The sequence below is a fragment of the Schistocerca nitens genome, chromosome 1 (assembly GCF_023898315.1).
Source record: "Schistocerca nitens isolate TAMUIC-IGC-003100 chromosome 1, iqSchNite1.1, whole genome shotgun sequence".
NCBI classification, from domain to species: domain Eukaryota; kingdom Metazoa; phylum Arthropoda; class Insecta; order Orthoptera; family Acrididae; genus Schistocerca; species Schistocerca nitens.
This window is the reverse complement of record NC_064614.1, coordinates 106857095-106868843: the sequence shown is the minus strand read 5'-3', so window position 1 is coordinate 106868843 and position 11749 is coordinate 106857095. Positions and strand designations below refer to the sequence as shown.

At 45.4% G+C, this 11749-nt stretch overlaps 1 non-coding gene across 1 annotated transcript; it reads left to right on the top strand.

The window, feature by feature from the left end:
• The first annotated feature begins 2962 nt into the window (after positions 1-2962).
• Trnal-caa (transfer RNA leucine (anticodon CAA)) lies at positions 2963-3037 on the top strand. The gene has a single exon. It is a non-coding gene; the product is annotated as a tRNA-Leu (tRNA).
• Positions 3038-11749: the final 8712 nt, after the last annotated feature.

Below are 11749 nucleotides of genomic sequence, written 5' to 3'. Positions count from 1 at the left end.
GGGGGCAATCGGGTATGACTTCAGGTCACGACTGGCACTGATTGAAGGAACTCTGACGTCATGGACATCCAGATCTAACGCTTCTCATCCGACGGTATTGTGGTGCCATTTCTCAACTTGGACACTGTTCGTCCACACATGACGCGCGTCTCTGTGCTCTGACAGATGTCGAGGTATTCCCACGGTCAGCAATATCCCCAGATAGATGGATGGGACGTCAGCTCCGTTCCAGCGTCCAGCACCCAGGATATTAAGGACCAGGTACAACGGTTGTGGGCCAGCATGGCTCAGGAAAGGCCGCAACAGTTATATAATGCCCTTCCCAAACAAGTGAGTGCGCTCGTCCAGGCCACATTGGATGCTACATCGTACTGGTAAGCGGACTCCTACTGCCGCCATCTTTGTTAACTTCACTCTGTTTTGTATGCACTGAAATAACGTCACACAACCTCTGAACACGCGAAATTTCGTTTCGTTCTCTCCTCCTCTTACGGGTGATCCACGTTTTTTTCTCAGGCAGTGTACCACGTGTAGAACTACGTAACCGGAATTTGGTTGCAATAATTACACGTCTGAAACCGATAAAAAATATTATATTAAAAATAATCTCCATTGCTATTTATACATTTCTCACACCTCTCCAGCAAGCTATGAAAGTAAAAAAGAAAGAAAAGCGAATCCTAGTTAGCGAGCCATTTTCGACATTTTCATACGAATTGAGGCGTTTTTCAGCGACAACGTGTCCCAGTGATGCAAATAGATCTTAATCGGAAGGAGCCGAGCCTGGAGAATAAGCCGCATGCTCTAGTGTTTGCCAACTGAACGCCTCGATCGTTTCCCTGTCACGTTTTGCTGTGTGTGATGGGGCGTTATCATGGAGCAATATCACTTCATGCTGCCTTTTTCCATATTCTGGTCGTTTTTACATAACGCTCGATTTGTTGTTGTTGTTGCTGTGGGCTTCAGTCCTGAGACTGTTTTGATGCAGCTCTCATGCTACTCTATCCTGTGCAAGCTTCTTCATCACCCAGTAACTACTGCAACCTACATCCTTCTGAATCTGCTTAGTGTATTCATCTCTTGGTCTCCCTCTACGATTTTTACCCTCCACGCTGCCCTCCAATGCTAAATTTGTGATCCCTTGATGCCTCAGAACATGCCCTACCAACCGGTCCCTTCTTCTAGTCAAGTTGTGCCACAAACTCCTCTTCTCCTCTATTCTATTCAATACCTCCTCATTAGTTACGTGATCTACCCATCCAATCTTCAGCATTCTTCTGTAGCACCACATTTCGAAAGCTTCTATTCTCTTCTTGTCCAAACTATTTATCGTCCATGTTTCACTTCCATACATGGCTACACTCCATACAAATACTTTCAGAAACGACTTCCTGACACTTAAATCTATACTCGATGTTAACAAATTCCTCTTCTTCTGAAACGATTTCCTTGCCATTGCCAGTCTACATTTTATATCCTCTCTCGATTTAAATCTATCATTTTCTAGAATGAAATTTTCACTCTGCAGTGGAGTGTGCGCTGATATGAAACTTCCTGGCAGATCAAAACTGTGTGCCGGACCGAGACTCGAACACGGGACCTTTGCCTTTCGCGGGCAAGTGCTCTACCAACTGAGCTACCCAAGCACGACTCACGCCCGGTACTCACAGCTTTACTTCTGCCAGTACCTCGTCTCCTACCTTCCAAACTTAACAGAAGCTCTCCTGCAAACCTTGCAGAACTAGCACTCCTGAAAGAAAGGATATGCGGAGACATGGCTTAGCCACAGCCTAAGGGATGTTTCCAGGAGTGCTAGTTCTGCAAGGTTCGCAGGAGAGCTTCTGTTAAGTTTGGAAGGTAGGAGACGAGGTACTGGCAGAAGTAAAGCTGCGAGGACGGGGCCTGAGTCGTGCTTGGGTAGCTCAGTTGGTAGAGCACTTGCCCGCGAAAGGCAAAGGTCCCGTGTTCGAGTCTCGGTCCGGCACACAGTTTTAATCTGCCAGGAAGTTTCCCATCATTTTCTGTTGCTAGCGATCAGCGTTAACGGTTTCACCATGTTCTAGCAGCTCATGTTAAATGACACAATTCTGATCCCACCAGACACAGAGCATTGTCTTCTTTCCAAAGCGATCTCGCCTTGCAGTGGATTTCGGTGGTTTGTCTGGATTCACCCCTTATTAACGACGCTTGGGATTCTCAAAATGTATCCATTTTTCATCACCTGTCACTATTCGGTGGAGAAACGACTTTCTTTTGTATCTGGCGAACAGCATTTCACAAGCGTTCTTTCGAGTTGCATGCTGTCTTTCATTCAGGTCATGCGTAACTCATTTTCCCACTTTCTGCACGTTCCCCACAGCCTTCAACCGAAGAGAAACGGCTTTCAGCGTCTCATTCAGTTGTTCCCGAGTTCCTTTTGAGTTCGAATATCATCTTCATCCAATTGGGCCTGCAGTTCTTTTCTTCAAACTCTTTCGGTTTTTTCCCGCGCTCGTCGTTTCTCATGTGATAACCACAAGTTTTGAATTTTTTGAACCACTCGAAACGCCGTGTTTTCCCAAGAGCATGTTCGCCGAAAGCTTCGACAAGCATTCGAGGCGATTCTGTAGCAGTTTTCTTCAAATGATAACAGAATACCAATGCTGTCGGCAAATCTTACTTCGCAGGTACAAAACTCGACATGTTTACGGGTTTGAAACAGATACCGATGAACGGAACTTGGGTTACTGTGCGTCATCAGTCGTTACAGCATTCAGATGCCGCTGCAGTCGCGGTGTCACGGGCACTACACTGACGGCTAGCACCATCTATAGGGAAACTCTGGTTTCAATGAATGAGATTTTCACTCTGCAGCGGAGTGTGCGCTGATATGAAACTTTCTGGCAGATCAAAACTGTGCGCCGGACCGAGACTCGAACTCGGTATTGGCAGAAGTAAAACTGTGAGGAGGGGGCGTGAGTCGTGCTTGGGTAGCTCAGTTGGTAGAGCACTTGCCCGCAAAAGGCAAAGGTCCCGAGTTCGAGTCTCGGTCCGGCACACAGTTTTAATCTGCCAGGAAGTTTCCGGTTTCATACTACTACACCTGGTGTATCCACTGGTTGCGTTTACCTAATCGGAGGAAGCTATTGGAGGGTCCGGGCACTGCTCCTTGCGCAAGGATGTCGTGAGCGACGTGTGTCGCCGCCCGGAATAGGCGGCGGTTCTGGCAGCGACATGAGTGATGAGACGAGGCTGCCGACGCTCCTCGCCGGCCTGTTCCTAGAGCACCGACCTGCCCGCTACCGTGGCCCACATATTAATGCCGCCACTGGCGCCGTCCCGCACACCGCCGCCATTATTCTCCAATCTGCCCCCGCAACGACAATCTAATCCCCCGCACCGCGACACAAGACCTGCACCTGCTGGCGTGCTCTCTTCACTATGCCTTTTATATCTCCATGTTAAGGGGGTACTATTAACGGCGGTAGTCCGACGCAGTAAACCTTAGCCCTTCCTCACCGCCAGTTCTCTGGAACTTTCGGGTCTGAGCACATCTTTTTTCGACAAGGGAATTCTTAACAATTTCCAAGTGCCAAGTGCTGCCGATTACGTACCGGAATGCTAGGTTTGAGCCATTCTTCAGGTTTCTTGAGGAACCAAACTGGCACCAAATTGTTTGTACAGTTTTGCAAGTAGGCTGTTTAGGTTTTTATGTTGGTAACGCCACGTAGCGCTGTGTGTGAAAACCACTGACTGTGCTGTGTGCAGTCTGTGGCTGGTTTGCATTGTTGGAATATATGCTATTGTAGTGTTGAGCAGTTGGATGTGAACAGCGCGTAGCGTTGTGCAGTTGGAGGTGAGCCGCCAGCAGTGGTGGATGTGGGGAGAGAGATGGCAGAATTTTGAGAGCGGACGATCTGGACGTGTGTCCATTAGAAAGAGTAAATTTGTAATACTGTATATCATGAACTGATAAATATATATATATGATGACTTTTGAACATTATTAAGGTAAATACATAGTTTGTTCTCTATCAAATTCTTTCATTTGGTAACTATGCCTATCGTAGTTAGTGCCTTCAGCAGTTAGAATCTTTTATTTAGCTGGCAGTACTGGCACTCGCTGTATTGCAATAGCTTGAGTAACGAAGATTTTTGTGAGGTAAGTGATTCATGAAAGTATAGGTTATTGTTAGTCAGGGCCATTCTTTTGTAGGGATTATTGAAAGTCAGACTGCGTTGCGCTAAAAATATTGTGTGTCAGTTTAGTGATGATCAGAATAAGTAAAGAGAGAACTGTCTGAGTACGTGCAGTTCTGCTCAGCTGTTTGAAAATCAAATAACGTAAGAAGGTTTATCTGCACAGTAATTCATTAATTTCTCTAAGGGGATGTTTCAAGTTTGCGAACGTGACGAAACACATTGATGAGCTAAAACATAATGACCACCTACTTAACAGGTTGTTCCTCAGTCTTTCGAACAAAATACATCACTGATTCTGCCAATCAGGAATCCGACACTTTTGTTGATAGGTTTTTCGTATTAAATGTCTACGCACAGGTCATGTAATTCGTGTAAATAACGGGCCGCTGATTTACGTACACGGTGATGGCGCCCGATAGCGATCCGGATGGGTTCCATAGGATTTACTTCAGGCGAATTTGGTCGCCGAGACATCAACGTGAGTTCACTATCATGCTCCTCAAAACATCGTAGCACAGTTCTGGCTCCGAGACACGAACGAATGTTCAAATTTGTGTGAATTCCGAAGGGACCAAACTGCTTAGGTCATCGGTCCCTAGACTTACACACTACTTAATCCTTTCAGACTCTCTGGCTACAAAAACAAATGGCTCTGAGCACTATGGGACGTAACATCTGAGGTCATCATTCCCCTAGAACTTAGAACTACTTAAACCTAACTAACCTACGGACATCACGCACATCCATGCCCGAGGCAGGATTCGAACCTGCGACCGTAGCGGTCGCGCGGTTCCAGACTGAAGCGCCTAAAACCGCTCGGCCAACACGGCCGGCTCTCTGGCTACAGCTGTGTACATTAACCTTCACTATGTCTTCGCTGCAACAGAAGTATTTTTGCCCAATGGAAACCTGAGATACACAGTTGTGAATGTTCGACCTTTTCATCATGCAACATTGCTGCCAACTGTTGGGCATCGCTATGAAAATATCAGCACTTCAGTCTAGCAGCTCATGACCTGCAGAATACACGGATGTGGTTGGTTCGCTATATTCAACTGTATAATTGAATATTCTTATTGTTATTTTGCATGGTAATTATTGAATGATCATTTTACTATTTATTACAATAGGTAATATTTCGTAATTTATTAGTTTAGTCCATAAAATGAAACCAAATAAACAAAATATGTTTTAAAAACGGATACATATTAATTCATAAATCTTGCACCTAAAATCATTTAAAAAATCACCTAAGAGCATTACCACACAAAGATAACTTTTGCCTCCTGAAGAAAAAATTCAGGTCTGAAAGACTTAAACTAAAACTAATTAATGCTAAGAACAACACACACACTCATGCCCGAGGGAGGACTCGAGCCTCCGGCGGGAGAGGCCCACAAACGATTATACTGCTGAAAGATGACATTGCCGTCGGGGTAGACATCAAGAATGAAGGGACGCGGGCGGTTCGCAGCTGTCAGCGTGTCTTCGATTAATACCCCAGGCCCCTTGCAAGGGCAGGAGAATGTCTGCCGTAGCATAATACTGTACTGCTCCCACCAGCCTGCGTCCGCGGCGCGCTGCATTTTTCGAGCCGACGTTCACCTCGATGACGACGTTTGTGGAAACAACCACATGTAACGCCGGAAATGCATATCCTCCTATTTCCATCTATTGTACTATAATTTTTTTTCTTGTTTTGTTACCTCAAGATATGACATTTCTGTGTCTTTATATATTGTAATTGTTTTACTATATATATATATATATATATATATATATATATATATATATATATATATATATATGTGTGTGTGTGTGTGTGTGTGTGTGTGTGTGTGTGTGTGTGTGTGGCGATGTATAATTGGTTTGTTTTGTAAATATTATTTGTATTTTTACGCTGGGTCTGGCCTGGGAAACTATGCTATCGAACCATTACATCGAGAGGTCGTGTGGAGAACCAAAGTGTTTAGGACCTTTGGTGGTGTTAACTCTGTCGCGTGGAGCGCGGGCAGAGGGAGTCTGGCTGGGGTGGTGCAGTGGAGCAGGTGTGTTGTGTGACGCTCCCGCGAGTTGCCGCGCTTTCGGGGTTGGGCAGCATGTAATTGCGCTCGACTTGCTATGATAGTTTCTGACACGGTGTCGCGGACGGGAAGCATTAGCTGGCACACATCAAGAGCCCGTTTCGCCTGGTGACCGTGTCGAGAAGAAGGCGCGCCAACATCCAGCTTCTGCAACAGCGACGGCCGACAATGAGTGACTGTCGCCACCTCCTCGACGGCTTCTAACCTTCAATCAAGCAACAAGGAAGACTGGAAGCACGTAAAGTTTTAGAACTGTATGGCAGACCTCAGCTATTCAAACTGTTCCAATTTCATAACTAAATTACAGCAACGTAGCATGAACCTTTGTTGCTCATTGTCCCAATTGCATTACCAAGCAGGGTCCCTTCCTTTTCCAGAATGAACCCGAGTGTCGTTGAAATTCATACGCCAGCATTAAAGTAATATAATTTCATTTCACTGCATGAATTTCAAAGTTCAGTTAAGGTATTCATAGCTGGCTACAATATTTAGATTACACAAACACAAATTAAGAGTGCGAGTTTTGTTACCGTATTTTAGCTTACCTGCGACTGCAGCTCAGCTTGGTACGTACTAAATTTTACTATTGTTAATTGTTCAGAATCATTTAATTCAAGTTCAATGTTAAATCTCTTATTTCTAAATTGCGTAGATTCAAGTAGCTTTTGAAATGATTGTGGAGGTAGTCCAAGACTAACCGTATTTTACTGAATTTCGATGTGCTTCAGAAAGAAAGCTCACTATTAACTTCAGTCACTAAATTAACTTTCGATTTTCCGGTTTTATTAATTCTTTTGCTAAATTAAGTCAGAGTGTAGCGAAATTTATTACTTCTGACAAACTTTCAGTTTTCACACTACACGTGTCAACCTTCAGTTGCCACGCTACTAGTGCTAATATGTGTAATAACGTTTCTTTTTTCAGTTACTATAGTAATTGTCCTTAGGACTGGCAACCGTGATTTTCCCCCAAATCTCAAATATCTAATTACCGCTAGTTAATTGTTAACGTAACGGCCGCACATTTACTTTCTTTATTAACTTTACCCCTTTTCAAAATTAATTTCCACCAGTTACATTTGCATTTTTCCTTTCATTTAGATGTAACCCTTTCCTCCCTCTTTACCGACAAATTGACTTCGGTGACGATTGCTTTTTCCCAAATTTCCATTAGGTACACGCGGTTTAATTTTTCACTGTCATTAAGGTCGATAAGTGAGGGGGAGGTTACACACAGACCTAATGTAGCAAAAATGTGATTCACGAGAAGAGCCGCGCCCACTACAGTCGTAACTAACATGTCGTTGGGTCAACATGTGAACATGTAGGAGTGGTCTACTGCGGAGCTCCATGTTCAACAATTTATGATGAGGGGTGTGCTCCGAAACACCTGAGCGTGCACCAGCAATGCGCTCTTTTAGCAGAGATGCCGCAGATTGGCCTCTATTCTAATTTACAGATCAGACAACCTCCGAACCCCATGTTTTGTGGAGAGTCTTGAACGTCCAGCCATTTAGCGCCTAGTGATGCTTTCACTGACCAGATATTCACGACAGTAGCACGTGAACATTTGACCAGATTCGCCCCCAGACCTCCCAGGCTTTATGGATTACCAAAGATACACAAGGAAAGTGTTCCTCTGAGGCCCATTGTTAGTGCAATCAGTTCGCCCACCTACAGACTTGCTAAACATCTGGCAGGATTATTAGCACCAAAATTGGGACATTGTGAACACCGTGTTGTCAACTCGCAGAAATTTGTTGAGACGCTAAAGAGAATAGAGGCAGGCCCAAACGACCTAATGGTTAGCCCGGACGTTGTGTCACTTTTTACGAGGGTGCCAATACAAGATACGCTGGATCTTTTGGCCCAACATTTTCCATCCGGAATCATTAAATTGTTCCGTCACGTCCGAACGACAACGTACTTTTTGTACTGCGATGGATATCATAAGATGATGGACGGCACAGCCATGAGATCACCACTGTCTCCAGCAGTCGCAAATTTCTTCATGGAGCACTTTGAGGAGCAGGCTATGCAAACTGCGACCGTCTTGCTTTCTACGATACGTTGACACCTTCCTGATACGGCCTCATGGTGAAGATACATTACAGCAGTTCGCCAATCGGTACTTGAACGCCAATAGTTTCCACCACCCTGTACAGAAGAAAGCGGTCCTGAACACGTTGGTTCATAGAGCCAAGATTTTCTCTGACGTCGACCACCTTCAGTCTGAATTGCAGAACTTAAAACGTGTTTTCGGAGAAAATGGATACAGCAAAAGAGACATCGCAAATGGTTGAAATGGCTCCGAGCACTATGGGACTTAACTTCTGAGGTCATCAGTCCCCTAGAACTCAGAACTACCTAAACCTAACTAACCTGAGGACATCACAAACATCCATGCCCGAGGCAGGATTCGAACCTGCGACGGTAGCGGTCGCGCGATTCCAGACTGTAGCGCAGAGAACCGCTCGGCCACCGCTTTCAAGAGTCGCTGACAAAAGACACCTGGTGAATCAGTAGAAGACGCATTCCTGTCATACTGTGCAGCAACTAGCAGCAAGTTAGGACGTCTGCTGCAGAAACACGGGGTAAGACCAGTGTTCCGGCCCGCCCCCAGGGTACGAGATATGTTGCGCCTCGTTAAGGACGACATCGCTCTTCGAGTGTCCGGCGTGTATGGTATACCCTGTGAATGTGGCAGCATGTATATCGGACAAACAGTTCGCACTGTTGAGGAGCGTTGTACTGAGCACAAGCGCCATATAAAACAAAGTGAGCTTGACAAGTCGGCCATAGCGGATCATTGCCTAGAAAACGGAGATAAAATACAATCCGAAAATACAAAAGTGTTGGCTCATGCATCTACATATTGGGACTCCGTTATGAAGGACGCGGCCGAGATTCGTTTAAACAACAACAATTTCAACAGAGACCAGGGGTACACACTCAGCAGGGCATGGGGGCGGGCGTTGGACATCGAAAGAGAGCAAAGACAGATGCGCGACGCGGGAGCGGCACTTTCAAACGTATCGGCTGCCCCTGGCGCCATCTGACGTCACCAGTGCTGCCACGGGGAACAGCTCCGCTTGCTGCCTGGGTCGACTTACGCGTGCGCGCGCCATATTGGGTCTATCTGATTGCTGCTCATGATGTCATCATGCCCACATAAGCGAGAAACCGTAGCAGCCCCGGCAGGCAGTGAACCCCTGACGACGATGGCGGAGATGGTCATCGAAAGCTCGAGGATTTTATTCGAATTGACGTGGCTTGAGAACCGAGAACGTTTTATTCATGTATTCCTTCGCGAAAGACTCCGAGGACAAGTGAATATTGTATTAATACTTGACTTTTGAACGTAATTTGACTCTGAATGTATGACAAGTGTTACTGTGTTACTTGGAAACTGAACACCTATTAACACTTTGTCTAATTTGGTACATTATGAATATATCCAAATATTTTTTTCTCAAATTTAAATGTGTCTCTCTTTCATTTGACAATCTTTTTTATTCACACTGTCCCAAAATCTTCATATAGGGTTTTATTTTTTCCCTGTCTCTGTCCCTGGTCGCTTTGCCCTACCTTATGGGCCCAGTGGCCATGGTGTAGACTTTCAAGCTCACTTTTCCACTATAAAAGGAGGATGAATAATAATGCATTTGATTTACAGCTATATAACATATTCTGTTTATATAGATATATTTCGTATGCTTATCAATGAAATGAGATTAGAGAAAAAAGATTTTCGTTCCTCGGCTTTCCCCTCAAGAAATTTTATCTGTGGCCTGCCTTAACTAGAAATACAATATTTCTACAGCGCACTACGTTGTAAATTTTCTGCACGCTCGTATGTCCTGCAGACTGTGTCGCACGTGTCATCTTGCAATGCTGTACTTATCGCTGTTGTGAGTCGGGAATTCTTTCAAACACCCCAGATCGTCTCGTAGCGCTTGAGAAGACCTTACGGTTCGCTGCTGCAGTACTTGAAGTCCTCCACTATCGTTTACGGCCATTGAATATCCCCGGGCGACAAGTCTTTAAGACCTTATGGAGTGCTTTAGTACCACGAAAACAGTTTCACCGGCTTGTGTACCGTATGGTCTCGGGCCCCCGTCACCTATGGATGTTCAATGGACGTAAACAGCAGTAGGAATCAAACACATTTCTTAACAGAAATTGTGGCGGTATTTCTTAACAACAGCTGAGGTGGTGTATTACACATGGCTTCAAGTATTGTTGTGGCAGCATAATGCAGAACACGCATAAAATTATTTCCTGACAGAAAAAGGCTACTAAATGACAGAAACATCTTGATCACTTTCTTACGACCAATGTCTTTACAAAAGACCATCTCTACGCTTCCGTTGGAGGGTTCGTGGAGAAGGAAAACTATGTAGAGAGAAATAGGCTCCAATTATGGGATTTAAAAATCGTTACAACATTACGCTTTATTGGTAATTAATGAAGAGATAAAGATGGAATACGGACTAAGTATCACGCTTAAATTCTTCCTTGTGAGCAAGTGTATCGTGTGAGTAGGCTACGTGTCTCGTATATTAATCAATGTTTCAGTGGCGTGGACAGCGGATAACCGTTTTGCCTTTCCAGTCTGAGCACGAAATCGGAATTAAGTAATAAGGTTAATGCGTTTCGGTACACCGCCAATAAAATTTAGCCCGCGTTCAGGAAACACAGACGGCGGAACGGAACGACCATTCACTTAAGCGTCCATTACCGTCAGACAAAACACGATCCGCTGCACGAGTGGCGACTCCTTTCGCAGTGTTCTCAGCTCAAATGGAACAGCGATCAACACGTCGGACTGGCAGAATGAAGCAATTCCGGTCAGGACCAGGTTAACTGCGCTGCAGCCTCTTATCTCTGCGGACCCATTAAAGCCGATTGCCCGCCGGGGCGGGAAAATATTATTTCGAAACGGCGATTACACAATGCGACAAGGCTACGAGACAGGGGAGCGTCATCACAGCGGTTATTATGGACAGACAATGGCGGAGCAGATCTCATTGTGCGGCTGTGATGACGCCGACGGCGAGGGGGATGTGGGCATCGGTTTCCATCAGGTGGGCTTGAATGCTATCTTTCAGGTGAAACGCGGAGGAATTAGAGTCGGCGGGCGACATACGAGTCCGTTGAGAGCGCTAGTTCCTCGTCTAGGCTCTTGTGTCAAAACGCGCAGCGTCAGCGACGAGATAAACGTGTCAGCGCATTCGCGACAGTGCGGTTGACGTGGGAACTTTGCTGCGCAACCCGAGCTTTCTGCCACTGCGGCTACCCGTAACGTTTATCTTGTCGCACGCATCACTGCCTGTACGCTTCCTGAGAACGTGTCATACTCCTTGACGACAACCTGTTTCATCATTGTTCGTTTTCATCAACCTTGGTGGAAGAAGTAGGAAGACTGAAACGTCAGTAATGGCTACAGAGCTGACGCTTATTAGTGGACCTTAATATGGGCTG